This window comes from Lagopus leucura, unplaced genomic scaffold (genome assembly GCF_019238085.1).
Source record: "Lagopus leucura isolate 7727_CA_CO unplaced genomic scaffold, USGS_WTPT01 Super-Scaffold_760, whole genome shotgun sequence".
Taxonomy (NCBI): domain Eukaryota; kingdom Metazoa; phylum Chordata; class Aves; order Galliformes; family Phasianidae; genus Lagopus; species Lagopus leucura.
This window is the reverse complement of record NW_024962257.1, coordinates 3,221,076-3,238,523: the sequence shown is the minus strand read 5'-3', so window position 1 is coordinate 3,238,523 and position 17,448 is coordinate 3,221,076. Positions and strand designations below refer to the sequence as shown.

Sequence of the window (17,448 nt, the reverse complement as noted above, 5' to 3'; positions counted from 1 at the left end):
CGTGGGCTGCAGGCGGCCTGCTGTGCCCCATCCCTTTGGGGGGGGCTGCCCCTGGGCCGGGGGGCTGCGTGTGCCGTGTGAGCACAGAGCTCACAGCCGGCTGTGCTGTGTGACCTTTGGGTGCCCCGCAGGTGTGTGGATGTCACCTGGATGGCCCAAAATGCTCCTCGCAGCGCTTTGCAGTTGTGCTCAGATAATTTTACTGTAATCGCGTTTGGACTTCTGCTCTCTCCTTCTCCTCTGTGTAGTGCAGTGCTGCCCTTCCTGCCATGCTGTTCAGGACTCCTCACGTGGCAGCCGATGGCCTTTTCAGTCTGAACATCAGCTCGAAAGAAAATGTCTTATCAAATCTCAACCCAAATGTCTGGATTACTGCGGGGTCTGTCTTTGGGAGCACGATGTGAATTGCAGCTTTGCTGATTTCAGGGCTGGGGGGGGGGTGGCCGACAGCTCCAGCAATGCAGGCACTGTTATCAGTGCTTATATAACCGTGCTGCTGCGAGTTGGCACTGGAGTTTGTAGCCACATAGATTAATTCTAAGGCAGTGAAACAGGGCAGCTTAATCCGGGAGTGGGAACTGTAATGCTGAGTGCTCTCTCATGCTTCAAATTGTTCTGAATTCTGGCTTTTTCCATTTGCTTTATTATGAATTTGCATCCCCTGCTCTGCTTGCAGCCGGTGCTGGCATAGTTTCCCCTTCTCTTTAGGAACCTGTCACGTTATGGAGGCGGAACCATATAAAACCCTGAAAATAAGGCAGTCCACTTCTTGATTTAAATCCTGTTTATTGCTCTCTTCTTCAGAGGTCTCACAAGGTGGCCCAGTTTGTGGTTGTATTTGTTTTCTACTCTGTGGTTGATGCCCTCGTTCTGAGGGCATGTGAGCTGTCAGTGCCCACGGTATGTGAGGTCACTGGGGGATGCTCGCTGGGAGCGTATGGGGATGGGAAAGGACAGAGCGTCCCTGGCTGCAGTAAGGAAGGATTACATTTGCTAAATTGAAAACACCTTCAAGTTTCCATGACTTCAAGCCATAGAGTAGTTGGACGGCTGTCATTAAATAGCATACAGCAGGTCACTGTATCCATTCTCATTCTGATTCCACATGAGGAAGGAAGCAGTGTGTCTTCTCTGGTTCTCAGGAGAAGATTTCCCAGTCATGAGAGAGGGAAAACATTGCTTTCTTTATAAAGTACTGTTTCCTTTAGGATCGTCTTAGTGAAAGCCCACCCTCTCTGTGCTCGTGTTGTGATGGTAGTCTTTGAATTTTGGTAATATCAGTCACCATTTGAACAAAATATGAGACCCAGTGGCTTGGATGTGGGTGCTGTCCTGTCACCTGTTGGAGTGCCACGTGCTGTGGGTGAGGAGGGTACAGATGTACCAGGATGTAACCTCTACCTGTCAGGGATTACTGTAATGCCTGAGCCTCTATTCCACTGAAGCAGCAGACACGCTGTTGTCCCCTGAAACCTCTCTGAAGTGCGTGTAGTTCTTAGATAAGCACTCACTGTCTGTGTTTGAAATCAGATCTCTGTGTCTCCTGGGACTCCGGGCGGTGAGCACATCTGTGAGGACCCAGGCTTAACAGCAGTTCTGCTGCTCTGTCCCACACAGCCCCATTCTACAAAGCAGTTACACTGCTGTGCACTGGCCCATATGGAGGCAGCCTCCCACAACCAGGTGGCTTCTTTTGTCCGAGAGCTCGAGGAGTGCTTATGGTGATGCTGCCCAAGGGCTAGGGTTGGTGCAGCTGGGGGCTTTGACCATGTACCTCCTTTACCTTGAGTTGCTCTCTGAAATGCCATCCCCTGGTATTATTTACTTCTTATCTTCTCCCACTGCGTATCATGTTGTGCTAGGTTAGAACACTGCGTGCAGCAGCAGAACAAATCCTCCCACCAGGACTGAATTGTTTCAGTGTATGTATATGCATGGCCTTCAGATGGCTGGCTTCCCTCTCAACAGTCTGAGGGCATCTTCCCTACCCAGGGGAAGGGAGGTGAGCTTCAGCCCAGGGTGAGCTGTGATCCCTCACATCTGGGGTTGATGTGCTGGGTGATCCCATCAGAGCTGCCTCCATGTGCTGCTCCGTAGAGCCTTCCATACACAGCAGCTCATCTCTCTAGTTCCTGCCCTCCCGTGAGTCACTGGGATTGAAGATATCTTGATATGAACAGTTTTGTTCTGGCTGTATTCTCATCTGAGTCATACTGCAGTGCTCTGCAAAGCCTTTTCATTGTGTAGTGAGTCACAAACTCTGGAGTGAAGGGAATGTAAAAATGGAGCACAGCCTGTGTTCCCTCTGACAGTTCTGGTTTCTGTGCCTTTTGCTGCTGAGCAGATAATGGCCATTGCAGCAGCGCTGTCCACTTTCCCAGTTAACTTGAATGGGAAATGAAGGTGTTCCTTAGGCTGCTGGTGTCACTAACTTAATCTGTTGTTTGTGCTTTATTGCACAGCATTGAGTTCACTTTATTTCTGAGAGTTGGTTAAGGTACTGTGGAGGTCACGTGCTGGAAGCTGCACAGTGGGTGTAGGGATAGTTGTTTGAGATGGGGGCCTTTGGTACCAGCAGGAAAGGAACCTAGAATGCTTCTCTGTAGCTCTTATGTCTCACTGTGAGCTGAGAAATGCTCTATAAACAGTGAAGAGAGAGACTAGATATGGTTTAGTGGCTTGTGGTAGCAATGGTAGCAGGAGGACAGTTGTGCTAGGTGATCTTCTAGGTCCTTTCCAACCTTGTGATTCTATGGTTCTAAGGGGAAAAGAGGCTGCAAGAAGCTGAGCTGTGGAGTACTGGACTTAAACTTCTGCTCTTCTTAACTGTTGCAGAATGGTGAAGTTGACCTGAATCTGTGTAAATGTGGGCTCTGTGTGAAGCAGACTAGAGGAGAGCAAAGCCCTCCAGCGCATCTTTGAAGCTCTTTCCTTGCATCCCAGCAGCGCTGCTTCTGTTGCACACAGACAGTAGGTGCAGGGGCAGCTGAACGTGCATGGGGAAAAAGCCTGCATGATGGATTCCCACCAGTTCAGAAGCACGGCCATGCTGAAAGTAGCAAAGATAAGAACAGGGCTGTGCTCCAGTCCGCGGTTTTGAGATGGTCTATCTGACTGTGTCACCCAGGAGGTTCTTTGCATGCCCTGCTTGGTGCTGTTATGCAGTAGTATGTTTTTATCCCCTGATATATGTGCTGGGGGACCCAGCAGTGTGAAGGGCTGTGTAAACCCAAGGGCGCTGCCTTTTGTTGGCTTGCAGCCTCTCATCCATGTGTGTTTCAACGTGTAGGCAAGAGTTCAGCACGGAATGAATTCTGTCAGGTACTCGCTGGCTCTGTGAGGCTGTTTCCCTGCACATAACAGCTAATGTCGTCTTTGGAAGTATTTCTTGGCTGGGGAACCACGGTGAAGCCTGAACTGCCAAAAAACTTGGATTAGAGAGATTGTTTTAGAACTTCCTCTACTGTACTGGCGTCCTATTTCAATGCTGAAACCAAGAGTCTTTCTGTAAATTGGGAACATGTGTCTTAGTCAAAGTGGATGACGTGTTCTTGTCTAGTTGGCTCCCAGTCAGCGGGTAATGGGCCTTTCTGAAGGGGGGGGGGGAGGGGGGGTCAGGCTGAAGGCTGCATTTGGGAACAGTTGGACCTCTTCCAAAGCCTGATCAGCATCCCACTGCAGCATTCGTTTCTTCGCACTTTCAGAAAGGTTAGGTGACCCTGGTTAGCAGAATCCAATGTTTTCTAATTATGCTGAAGTCGCTTTCAGATTTTGAAGAACTAATGGTAAATCCCTGCTTCCCTCTTCTCATCAGTGTTGGTTGCATGAGTAACTGTGTGCTTATACATCAGCCCCACTCCGGTCTGTTTGATCTGAGGGAGCTGCAGCACAATGGCTGACCAAGAAATGTGGAACTGAGACAGTTTTTGATGGTTGATTTACTGAAGTAAGGCACAGAAAGGTTTCTGTATACCATACATCCAGTTGCACAGCAGCATATGGTATACAGACAGGGAAAGAAGTCAACCTCTGCCAGCTTTCTGTCTGCAGCCATACTTTTTTGCTGACCCATGCTGTGCTGCTACGTTTTCAGATGGTCTCCTGAGGGCTCACAGTTTCTGGAAACCCTGGCTGTGGATCGCTGCACTCTGCTCAGAGAGCAACATTTCTAAATGTATGGTTTTAGCAAACCTAAGTATGCACAGAGGTAAAGGACGGCTTGGAGAAATGTGGAATGCATTGTAGGGGAAAGAGCTGAGAGTGTGCAGAGGGGGGAAACTGCTTTGTACGTGTCGAATCCTGAAAGTATTAATCCTGTGCAGAGAAGATGTTGCCAGCCCTGCTGAACTTTCCAGTGCAAGGAAACCCTTATGCTGTGCCTGGCTTGGGCAGCATCGTGCTGCTCTCAGCTGCACCAGTGGAACCAGTGCTCAAACCATTGCTCTGCTCACGCAATGGGCAGCTGCTGGCACCTTGGCACTGAAACCACTTGTCCTGTTGAAGATCTTGTTGTTTTTTCTATGAGACCTGTGACTCCTGATCGTGTCTGAAGCACAAACAGTGTCAAGGTGGTGCATCCACCTCCTCCCAGTGCTGCAGGTGTGTTACGCTTGTGTGCACACAGGTGTCTGTTGGTTTGCAGCAAATACTGCTCAAGAACTTTCAATTCTGCCTTTGCTTTCAAAACAGAGTAAGCAGAAATAGTAAATGCAGATGAGGTTCTCTGATATAGTTTGCCACCAAAACAATGCAGCTGCTTAGGAAGCTTCTCTTTGGTGTCTAGATACAAAGCCCGACCACTGGTGGTCTGCAGAAAGGACCATGGAAATCAAATAGGTCACTTCATCTTTTATTTTTCTCCTTGATTCTCAATGCTACTTTTTTTTTTTTTTTTTTTGTTTTATTTTTTTTTTTTTGTGATGGGAAGCAGAATCCACGCTCTTCCAGTTAACAAAAAGCCTTTGTTCAAACGTTCATCCAGTAAAACAAGCAATGCTTCAAGCACATGTTGGTGTGGAATTTATTGCTGCTTATTTTTCATTATTAGGGAAAGTGAGAAGTTCTCACCCAGAACATATCTCATTAGGCATGGCTGGAGATTAAGGGTGGAAGTCAGGTGCTTTCCTCTGTCTTAATCCCGAGGCTTTGAATGTGGATTAAGGGAGCTGCGCGCAACTCTTCTTTATCTCCCTCGCTTGTATTTTGGATTAAATTTATTTTTGAACCAGTGAACAAAAATCTGTCAATTGAGAATGAGACAAAGATTTGGTGCCTTTGTCACACTGTCTTTCTTGATGCAGCATCTTTGGTCAGCTGAAGGATGGGCACCTCCAGACCTCTGGCATCTTTCTTTCCTCCCCCCTCCTTTTCCCTTTTATTTTCTTGCTCTTTCTTCCAGGACAAGGCTAACTTTATACCTCTTTTCTGCTAGTTCCCACCCACCTGTACACTTAGTGGTGCAAAGCTCTTATAACTAAGCTCCTGATGACTGTCAGCTCTCCTCTGGTCTCTGTTTTGTCTTTTAGCAGTAAGCTTTCTACCAGCTACACTGAGATTTCCCATTCCCCTTGAGTGGGTAGGAGAACTTGGCTTGGTTTCAGCTGAGCGAGGTTCCCATTGCTGGGGGAAGGGCTGTGGTGTCTGGGAATTTCTTTGCTGTGAGATTTGGACAGGACTTGAGTAACCTTGAAACGTACCAGGATCGCCTTCTGGACTGAACTTCTTAAACCAGCTTGTGCTCTTGAGATGTGGATAAGGCTTAAAATACTTGGGGACGTACTGATGTGCTGGAAAAGTTGTCTCAAATAATTAAACACCCCGTAACTGCTGCCCTCTGAGCAAGGCTGTCTGCTGCTCGGTGTGCCATCCTGCTGCCTGCTCAGTGCAGATGATGATTAACAGGACAGGTGAACGAACGTCAGAGGAAGATTGAGGTCATGCAGGACTTGCTGTCCTGGGGATGCACTCGGATGACAGCCTAAAAAAAGTGGCCGAGAAAACTTGTTGCATGACTGCAGTGAGAAACCAGGAATTGGTTACATGTATCCCCAAATGAGAGAGAGCCTTAGCTGCACCATGGAAGGGTCAGCAGGTACCCAGCAAATAGTCACTGTGAGGGCAGGGTGCTGCTGATGCTTTCTCCTCTTTCCTTGTCTTATCCTATGTTGAAAAAAAGCCAAACTTGGGGCACTTTCATACTGTAAATTCTTTAATCTCAAGGTTTTTTTTCTTTAGATTTCTGATGGTGATCAACTTGTAGGTTTTCAAGTCTGTTCTCATCATGTGATCGTTGGTTAGCCACAAATGTGTGTGCTCCTGTAAAGCAGTCATTTGTGTGTGCTTGGGGCTGCAGGGCTGTTCTCTTGCTGAAAGAGCAGAGGAGGGGGGGAAAGGTTAGCATGCAATGCGTTGGTAGGGAGGTGGATGTAACTCAGTCCTGATACTTGTGTTGCTTCTCTTCTCTGTGCACTTGGAAATGATGGTAAGATTTAGAGCAACTTTTGCTTTTCCATGGCCCTGGGCTTGTTAGCTCTGGCAGATGTAGCTGTGCCAGGCTTCTTTGGAGTTACCATTTGAGCAAGGAAGCATATTATACTGCAGTGGTGAGAGCAGCCCTGCAACAAGCGAGGGGAAGGAGCTGCCCTTCACCCTCATCCCTGGAGCTACAGCTCAGATTGAGGTTTCCTTGCTTAGAGTGCTATGGGCTGGCTCTGCCTGCTCAATCCCATAACAGTGCCACACGTGCATATGCACCAAAGTCCTTTGCAGTGTGAAATTAGGGATGAAAGATAGTGCTGATCAGTCCTGACAATGCCGGGCTTATTCCTGGATGGGGAGAATCTGGCATGTGGAGAATGGATGTTTCACAAATGTGCGCCACATTCAGATGTGTTGTTATGCCAGTGCTGGTGTCTGTGCATGGGCACCCTTTTCAGTCTATAAAACGCCGCTGTTCATGCGGTGAATTTAAACAAGCCTGCTATTCAGCACTGAAATTCAAAATAACTCCAAAACCCAAATGGAGGCACTTGAGTTGCATAATGGTGTCTGTTACAAGAGGGCTTGGGCAGATGATGTAATGCCCCTCAGATAAGGGCGGGCTGTGGGAGAGGAAGGGGGTCTGGGTACGGGTGAAGGTAGCAGAGCTATCTGCCGGGTGTTAATTAGCCAGCTTGAGTAATCCCAAGGTCAATTGGGTTATAGTTGTGCATGTGGGGAAAAAAAAAAAAAGGACTTGTTGCTCAGTGCTGCCTGTTGTTTCTGGCAGTTATAATTGCTTTAGTGTCCACTGGCAGATTGATGGGCTTCGCTGTGCATTAGGCTTGCTGCTTGGGATGGGTTCTCCTGCAGCCTCACAAGGCTCCCAAGCTCCCAGTGAGGCTGGCTGTGGCTGCTGGGAGCACTGGGATGCAGTGTGCCTTCCCTTCTCATCGCTGCAATTGTGGCTCTTTGCATCTGGGCTCAGCCTGCAGCTCTGTTGTTTGAGCACTCATAACAGATGACTTTTACTGTTCCCGAGGCCTCCGGCAGTTTTGTGGTGTGTTGCTTTCCTTCCTCTAAGCTTATGTTGAACTATCCCTTCCTTGTGTCCTTCACCCTAGGAGCAGCCCTTCCTCCTGTTGCTGTGTGCTGACACTGCCCCTGCACCCCTCTCTGGCTGCTGTAGGGGGGAGGGATGAGGCTGCTTCCCTGCCTGCTCCTCCACCCCTTTCTCTCCTGTTTTACAGTATTCGCTCCAGGAAATGCTGAGAAAGTTGAGAGTGATGGAATTCATGAAATTCAAGCTGTGCTTCAATGAAAACGTGTTTTCAATTTCTGCCTCCTTGGGAGCCCGGCACTGAACTGCAATTGTTAGAGCTGGGGGTTGGGGCTGGGATGAATGGAAGTGATGGAGGCAGCGCTCGGTGCATCGTGCACTGGACCTGGCTGCTCTCTTGCACTGCAGGGCTGCTGTGTGATTTGTGATGGCTGCGTTCAGCTGTCCAGAAGGCCCAGGCCTCTTCCTGTAGAGTTCACTCTGGCTGTAAGGCCTGAGTGGCAGCAAGATGCTGTGGTGGGATGTGACAGAGGGACCAGGAGCACAGAAAGCCCCTTTGAGTGTCCTGCTGACTTAAGGTGCAAATTAGAACAGTGACTTTAAAGCTTTTAGTAAAACTCATTAATTCATTCTTTTAATTAGATGCCCAGCTACGGGCTTGTAATTCGTAGAGCCTAGGAGCAATTGTGACAAACTGTGCTGCATCAATGGCAGAACTCTGCGTTTTGGTAAACGCACCCCTAGTGAGCTCTTGGTTTGCTTTTGGAAGGGTAGAGCAATGAAGGAAGCAGCTGAGATGCTCGGTGTGTGACCTGCTGCGTCAGACCTGGTGGTGGGAATGGAGAGGAAAGGGTGGAACTGCCCTGCTTCTGTGCTGCTTTGTGGGGAAGGTGTCATCAGATAACTTCCAAGTGAAGATGGAGGGAGAGGAGATGTAATAACTTATGCAAATGTCTTCTAATCAAACCAGTTCCTTCTGGAGTTCTATTTTTCCAGTGAGAATCTAGCGAGCTGCTTGGTGGCTTTGCACACACAGCTAGTTTTGCTGTTTGGAATTGGGAAGCAGCTGAGTGTTCTAAAACAAAAAGTACCAGGTGCTTTTTCTTGAGTCTTCTTGGGCATGAAAATGGACAGTACACTTGCATTGTGCTGTAATCTCTTCCTGTTTTTGAAAGGAGGAAGGAAACTTTGTTGTGTGTGGTCCCAACAACACTTGTCTTGAGCCTGAGGAGAGAAGTCTGTACTTCTGATAATTTTGGAGGAGAACTGGATGGGAGGTTAAAAATCCATCAGAGAAAGAGTTGTTGTTTCTACCCCCGTTGCAGCTCTACTTGTAGTTCAGATTGCTGAGTGCAGTGGTAGATCCTGAAAACAAGATCTCTGTGTAGCTTCAGACTGACAGGCTGTCAAGTGTGAGCAGTGCTGGAAGGCAGAGACCCAGAACAAGGCTGTGGTGGCGATAGTTGGCTGTCACTGTGCTTGGATAGACACAGTTAAAAAGATAGGATGTTTTCTTTTCTTCGGATCTGAACTTGAGTAAGGTAAAAGTCAATGCCTTGGACTGCAGTGGACAGGAGTAATTACACAAGGCTACATCGGAGGTATTCATAACGACAAGTGTAAATGCACGTGTTCCCTTAAAAGGAAAACTTCTAATTAAATTAGGAGGCAGAAAAAAGAGAATCATCTGTGCTGATCTCTTTTTTTTTTTTCTGACTGGATGTAGTGGAAAGCAGCACTAGCACATCCAGCGAGGACAGAATGATTTACTTGACACTCCTCCTGCAGCTAAACAGAACCCTTTACTTTGGATGAGAGTGCGGTTCTCAAAACACCACATAATGCTTCCTGTGTGCCTCGTGCTGTTTCAAAATGTGACCTATGTTTTCTGTGTCCTCCCATCCCTCCCTGCAGCCTGAGTTCATGCGGGTGTATGGGCTGAGCAGTGGGGCTGGTTGGGGCAGGGCTCCATCCCTGAGCTGAGGTCCAATTCTGTACGTGTGCAGGGAAGTTCCTGCAGATTGAACTACAGATGTGGAATCGGCCTGAGTAGGCAAGCTGATGACAGCAACCAGTGTACAACATTGAAATAGCTTTTTGTTCCAGTAAGTATAACAAGGCAAAAGTCCTGGTTGACCTCAAGACCAGGACTTGGTGTGCTGATGGGCTTGCTTCTCCAAAACGTTGCGATCACCTTTAAATTAAAGGGTGAACTAAAGGTGATAACTGAAAATCCATCCAGTCCCATTGAGGAAGCTCTCGCTGTGGACACAGTGCTTGAGGATGTGTTCCCAGTGCTGTGTGAGCAGGCAGCTCAGGGAGAGGCAGTGTGTTGGTAATGCTGGGAGCGTGCTGCTGAGGTGTAAGTAACGAGGCTGGACAGTTTACTGCAGCTCTGCTGTTTTTATTAGTGCAACTTTAGCCTCGGGCAGAGCGGAGGTTATGGGGGAAAGAGGAAGGGATGTGCTATGAACTTACATCCTCTCCCAGCAGATGATGAGAAGCAAGGTATGGGGTTCTCCTTACCCTAATCCCCACTGCAGTGCTAATTCTTCTTGTTCCTGTACATCTTTCTTAACCCTGAAGTTCTTACTGAGGCAAGTGCTGCTGGGTCACATGCATGCCTCGCTCCAGTGCCCTTTCTTCTTCGGTGTTTGCGTGGGTTCTGGTGGTGTCTGTTAAAATTCAGTTGCCTGCTGTTCATTTTTTCCTCCATAAAATATTGATTTCTGAGAATGCTGTTTGTCTTACTACAGTCCCTAAGTACATTAAGTAACTATTTGCTAGCTATTGTGCCTTCTGCCTGTGACTGACCCACGTCTTCGTGTGTTCCTAGCGCTGAGGAGCGCTGCAGCTCAAGGCTGCCTGGTGTCTGAGTCTCTCTCTGCTGATGGCAGTGGAGCACAGCCAGTGAAGGTGTCCTCTGGGACCAGAACAGCAGCACATCACGCAACTGAGATGTGGTTCTGCAGGTATAACCCATGGGCAGGACTTTCAGCACTTAATAATTACATTAGGTTGATTTGTGCCGTCTTTGTGAAGAGTAACCTTGTTTACTTGGTGCAGTATATTAAGGGTTCTAAGAAGGAACCACTGACATCTTAGCCCAGTTTGGTTCTTTCCTTCCTGCCCACAAATGGTACAACACATCTCTGATACCAAAACTAGCTGTGCAAGATTTCTACTTTAGAGATGTTTGCATCCTGCCTGTGCCTCACTGCTGCCTTCTGTAAGATGGGGAAACCCATCAGTCTGTTCTGGGCAAGCAGGTCTGAGCGCTCTGTGCAGCTGCATGCGGACTGGTCAGCAGAGAGCCTGCCTCCCATGTGCTGTAAGCGTAAAGCCAATTCTTCAAGGGCTGACACTGTTACATACAGCTTCTGCAAATGACGGTGTAACCTTTAGCTTAGTAAGCAGAAAAGTGCCTTATTTGATTCCTGGTGTTAGAACCGGACTCTGCAGGCTGCCTGGGCTGCTCTCCTTGCTGTCTAACGTGTAACTTCCAGCCAGCCCCTCTCCTTGTGCCCCTGCTAATAGCTCCTGAGCAGAGTTCTGCATTCCAGGCACGTTCTCATCCCGCCCTGCTCGCTTGGCCTGGGTTAGTCATGCATGTCAGTGTGTGTCAGATCTGCCTCTCTCTGCTCTCTGAATCCCTGCTTTATAAAAGACAGTAATCAACAAAAGGGTGGTTAAAGATGCAGAGCTTGGTTATAGGCTCTTGTCACCTCTTTCACTGTGATTGTTGGAGTAAAGAGAGCATTTTGAGCACAGTGAAAATTCCAGGGTCCTGGGAAAGTGGCTGGAGCCCCGCTGTTCAACTGTGGGGCACTCACTAAAATTAGTGGGTGCCAGTGATGTGACTGAACCACCTGTTTTCTAGGAGAAGACTAAATGAAAGCTTAATGCTGTGCCATTCCTCACAGTCAAATTGTGCCTCTGGGAGTTACTGTTAGAGCTCCCTGTCGCTGCACAGGGATTGTCATGTCTGTAAGAGTATGCAGCAAACTGCTTGGGTTTCTTTGCTTGCACGTCTTCCACCTGCAGGTATAATCTTGTGGCCACTTAATCACTTCCATAGCAACCAGCCTGTCATAAACAGGATTATGGTGCCAGTAAGGATGCAGGGCATGGAGAACCAAGGCAGGAAGTCTCTCCTCACTGTGAGATACCCTCACTGATGTGGGATAAGGAGGACTATGCAGAGAGGTGTGCACTGGGAATGTTCTGCTTGCATGCTGAGCCTCATCATCAGGAGGTGGGAGGAGCACACGTGTGGTGGGAGATGAGTCCTTGAGCTGCCTCAGGAAGGTGAGCCCACGTGGTTGGCCAACCCAAGTAAGCACCATGCAGGGCCCGAGGTGTAACTGCTGTGCCTCAGCCAGTGTGATTAAAATCTCAGAGGCACCAGGGGCATGTTGTGACCATCTAATTTTGTACCTGCCTTCTTCATACTATCCTTATGAGAGCATCCTAGGTTTCCCCGCTGTGGGTGGGGTAAGATTATTCTATTACAAAGTACTGATTGCATTAATTCCATTAGTATTATCATAGAATGGCCTGGGTTGAAAAGGACCACAATGATCATCCAGTTCCAACCCCCTGCTATGTGCAGGGTCACCAACCAGCAGATCAGGCTGCCCGGAGCCACATCCAGCCTGGCCCTGAATGCCTCCAGGGATGGGGCATGCACAAACTATCTGAGCAACCCGTGCTCAGAGTTAAATTAAAATGCTGTCTGTGAACATGCTCCATCTTAATTTCTGTCTTTAGTTGAGCTTGAGTTGGCAATTTCGCTGTTGAAGATGATGGAAGGAAGGAGAAAAATCAGAAGGTTCTTTCTTTAGCTTCTTTTAGCATTGAAGGCTGATCGTGTGCTGTGAGGTTCTTCTGCAGGCCATAAGGGAAAGTTCCTGTGGGAGGTTCAGGTTGCATATTAGGAAAACGTTCTCAGAGTGGTGATGCGCTGGCTCAGGCTGCCCAGGGAGATGTGGGGTCACTGTGCCGGGAGGTGTTCCAGAACCACGGGTGTGTGGCACTGAGGGTTGTGGTCTGTGGTCTGTGGATGGGTTGATGGCTGGACTGGGTGGCTTTAGTGGTCTTTTCCAACTTTTATCTTTACAAACGGAAGGAGAACTCATTTGCTTGCACACAGTTGTTGCTGGAGGTAGTGTGGCCGGGTTTATGCTGCTTGGAGTTAAATGAGAACAGTTACTGAGTGCTTTGTAAGAGTGTCTGAGCAAATGCTCTGCTCTGTTTGTAGTTCATGCACTGCTTACTTTCATTCAGTAAAAGCTCCATGAAGCTACTGGAGTTGTTGCAGATATTTGCTTTGTCGCTTCAGGGAATCTTATCTCAGGGCTGCTCAAAACTCCTTTCTAGAGGATGGCTCTCACTTCTTGCAGTGTTTGGGTGATGTAACAAATGGTTTGATTGCTTCAGTGAGGCAAAAGTACTGCTTGGCTCTTTCCCAGCAGCTTTAACACCTGCTAAAAGGTTGAAGGATTCCAGGCAACTGCTGCCAACCCATCAGGGCTTTGAGAAGTCTCTTGTCAGAGATCCAGCATTTGGTATATGTTGGGAGTTGGATATAATTCCCCATTAATCTAATGCAGTTGGTCTGAGCAGTTCTAACTCTGCTGCTGCTCATACTATTTCTCTGTTGCTGGTGTGTTTAGGGAGCTGATGGGAGTTTGTGGCATGCGATTGTGATCACTGGTGTTGAAGTGAAAGAGGTGAGGTAGGCTTAGGAGGGCATGGCAGTCATCTTTGTAGCTTCAGAGAATCTCCAGTGGCTGTAGTTTCACTGTGGTTGGGGTGGTCAGTGAGGTCATCCTCTGTCATATGTGTTGCTTGGGAGCTCCTGAGCAGCCCTGCTTGCAAAGTGGTGAATCCCAGTGGCAAATTGCTGATTGCCCAGGTGCCTCAGAGCAGCTGTTTTCAAATGCAGAGTAAATTGTGAAGAGAAATGAAGGTACGAACAGTGCAGGTTGAATCCAAAGAAGGCCATTAATCTGGCAGAAGACAACTGGCTGAAAGTCCACGCAGCCACAGAGTGAACTGGAAGACACCTAAGTTAAAAATAAAGGAGGAAGTGGTTGGCAAACAGGGAGTGAGGAACCAAGCCCCAATTCCTGGTGCAGATTTGATGAAAACGCATTTCAGGAAATGCAGCAGCCAGAAAAGCTGATGGTGTATTTCTGTGTTCAGCACTGGGGAACCTGTAAGGTCAGAATGCTGACTGGATAGCAGCTGTTTGGCTGGAGTGCTCCTGGCTTGCTGTAGCTCTCCATGCAGAGAGAGAACCCATCTCAAGCACTGGTTGTTAATCTAAAGGTAGCACTGAGAGGATGTGGCAGTAAGGCTTACAATATATCAAGCTAGAGATGAAACAAAAACAGCTCAGGACTATACTGAGAGAGGGGAGAAGCTTCAGTCAGTTGGGGTTATGAAAGCAAATGTACTTCCTTTTCTTTTCATAGTTTTGTGCACAGTGAGCAGTGTTGCAGCTGCTGTCTGAGAGGAAGCTTCAGTGTGTTTAAATTTTCAAGGTCAAAAGCACAGAGCTTCTGAGTGCTGTTGGTGGGGGATGCAGCACTTCTGAAACGTGGGATGGGTGAGGCAAGGTCTTCCTGGAGAGATGGGGTAGCTCTGTATCACAAGTGTGCAGAGTAGCTTACGTTTCCCAGTGTAACACGATATGAATAGCTGCAGAGGGTAAGCTGACCACAAGTGGGAAGCAAATTTGCAGTCAGTACCTTTGGCAAGATACAGAGTTCCCTTCGAGGAATCCTGGGGGATCCCTCTTTCCATAGATGTACGCTGGCATTTGATGCACCCCTGCATCAGTGAACTGTGCATTGGACAGCCCTGGAGCGCTGCTGCCAGGTGAAGGCACATCAGGACGATGCCATGGCAGCAGGGCTGATTCCTGCTATCGTGGTACTAACACCCATTCTCCAGGCCCAGCCTAGAAGCAGTAGCTCCAGGTAACAACTGCACAGCTCAGACAGCACAGAGGGACAAGATAGGGTGGCAGAAAGTAAAGAGGCACTGATCTACGGAGCTCCAAGCAGCTAAAGCTGCAGCAGAGCGTACAGTGCTTGAATTCCTGCCTTGAACACTGATCCAAGCAGCGTTCTGCTGTAAGGTAGGTGCTTTGCTGTAATGCCTTCCCCAGCTGTTGCTGCTATGAAAACAAATGTCAAAGGACTCCATTTCTGACAATGGCCCTCTCCGTCACAGGCACTGCAGTGCTGAGAGCTGCTGGATTAGCGTAGCAGGGGCGGCTCAAAGCAGCTGATAAGCGCTGAGCATTTCCTGCTGAAATTATGACCGAGTGACTTAGAATTCTGCTGCCTTGCACATTTTTCAATCCCTGACTTTATAGCCAAGCCCTGGCTGCCTCAATTGTCACCACATCCTCTTTTGCATCTGTAAATCGCAGGAGGATTTTTTGGTGTCCAAGTTTGCAGCGCATGCGGGTTGGGGTCACTAATAGGAAAGGTCACTTTGTTCTGGGAACTGTAAAGCATTACAAAATGCTTCCTTTCCTGTGCTGTGTTTTGGAAAAGTATTCTTCCCTATAACCCAGGGAAGCAGGGCGCTGTCAGATTCTGTTGGTGTGGTGTGTTGTTTTTTTTTCCCCTCATTGTTCAGGTGCTTAGCTGTGCTCCAAGAGAAGGTTTATTGTTGCCTTTTTCTTTACCAGTTGAACAAGCGCTTTGAAGTTTTGCTTTTAAAATAAATACATAAATAAACAAGCTGCCTTGAGCTCCTGCAAGTCAATTCAAGCCAACTGACTTCAGCTTTATCTAGTTTTACACACAAGAGATAGCGTGGCTGTGCGCAAACTCAACTTTGCTTTGTGGTTTTGTACAGCGCTCTGCGCAACGCTCAGCACTGAAAAGCTGGATGTTGTTAATAGCATCGTCAAAGAGAGACTGATTGTTCTGAACTGCTGGGGGAGCAAGACCTGTATGTATTGGAGAAGCAGCTTCCTGCATCAATTTTGAATAAATCCTTGCTGAAGACTTGCTCATGTCTTCCTTGTTGCACAGTGTTCTTGTACAAGAGTGGAAGAAACTTCTGATAGTACTGTATTCCAGCAAACCAGGAGTTATTTAAGATCAGATTTGGGCTTTAAGCATGCATGTTTATGTGTTTAGTCCTCTTCAGGCAAGACCTCAGTGGAAAAATAGTGCAAGACTGTGGCTTTCAGCACCGTGTTATTTTGTGTAAATGGGACTTGAACATGAGGACCTGCATGGGGAATCCTAAAACTGATGCAACTCTCGCATCCTCAACCAACCATGCGGCTTCAGCCCTTTAATTGTGCTTGTCTGAGGTGGAAGTTTGTGGCTTCTGAGGTCATTGTTACCCAGTCCCCAGCAAAGGGAAGGCAGGAGGGCATGTCTGGGTTGGTGGCATAACGCTCTGCCCCCAGGGCTGCCCAGTGATCACACAGAGATGCTGATCTGGTTGTGAGCTGCTTACAACACCGCGCAGAGGCAGGTCTGAAGTTACAGGATAACTCGCCCTGCTGCTGACCTGAGCTGTTCTGCTGGCTTGAGGCCAGGGTATCTGAGCTGTTGCAACCTAGAACAGCACCGAGCCCTGACCCAGGTATAAAACACAGCTTTCTTCTAATTATCTCACTGGTCTGGCTCACTGTGCTTGCATACAAGGCAACATTGGATGTGGGTTGAAATGAAGGGCTCTATCAGTTCTGCAGGTGAACTCCCTGGTGTATTCTGTTGTGCAATATGTAACTTTAGTCTGCCACTGGGAAAACACTTCTACCAATCAGGTGAACCTGACAGGAACGAAGTGCCCATGTGTCATCATGCTTTGGCACTTAGTATGGTTAGGGTGCGTGTGGAAAAGCACAAGGCTTCGCACTGAGTCTCCCTTCTCGGGGTGTTGAATCAATGAGCAGAATTCCGGAGCCAGATAGAAGGTTCCTGGCTGACTCTCTCTTCTTGTGGCCCTATAGCTTTTTCTAAACTTCAGTGGTGGTTTTTTCATGGAGGAAAAATGCACTTCTGGGTTTAGGTTATAGATTAGCTGCTTCCTACTCTTTATGACTTCTTTCTCGTATGGAGTTGGAAACAATGCAGGGCTTGGAAAGTTGATAGAACAAACCATTGCACCACCAGTGACAAGGGGCTTGTGATAATGCTTAATTTCTGGTTATTTCATGGCTGTGGAATTGTAGCTGAGCAGGGGATGTTGCTGTTAAATGAACCAGCACACCCTTCTCCTTTTTCTCCCCTTGCTGCTTTCTCCCCTTGCTTCTTTCTCCCCTTAAAGACCTTATTCTCCCTTACTTTAATGCTCTTGAGCTGTTCTGGCTGCCATTTGAGCACTTGATTTATATATTTTTATTTCCCCCTGCAATGGATTATGTGGGATTTGATGCTCTCATTGTGTGCGCACCTCCATACCAACGGCTACAGAGATGATGTGAAATCACACAGAGCCATGTGGCGCTAACACTGAAGGTCTGAGGTAGTGCTGTGATATCATTCTGCAGCTGGATGAGCAAGAATACCAATGATGGCTATCTCTAGCTCCCTGGGATTCAGCTGCGTGTCTGAAACACAGCAACAGCCCCCACCTTCCCTACACATTTCCCTGCTGTGAGTCTGTCTGTGTTTTGAAGCCCTTTGCTAAGGTGCACCTCTTCTAAAGAGTAATGAGGTTGAAAGCAAGATACAGGGCTGTGTGACCAGCTACAGCCCATCCATTTATCAGTGAAATTGTTTTCCAGTGCTGCATGCAGAGAGAAACTGTCAAGGCTGATAAATGTGCTCAAGCTTCTTCACTTCTTCATTCTCCCTAGAGCTCAGTTTCCAGGAAGAAATATTGATACCTAAAGTATTGGAGATAGTCACCAGGGACCAACCTGGAGT

At 47.9% G+C, this 17,448-nt stretch overlaps 1 protein-coding gene across 5 annotated transcripts in view; it reads left to right on the top strand.

Moving 5' to 3' along the window:
* Positions 1-17,448, top strand: part of TTYH3 (tweety family member 3) — a 70,751-nt gene that overhangs the window by 735 nt on the left and 52,568 nt on the right. The gene's annotated exons all lie outside the window — the stretch shown is intronic.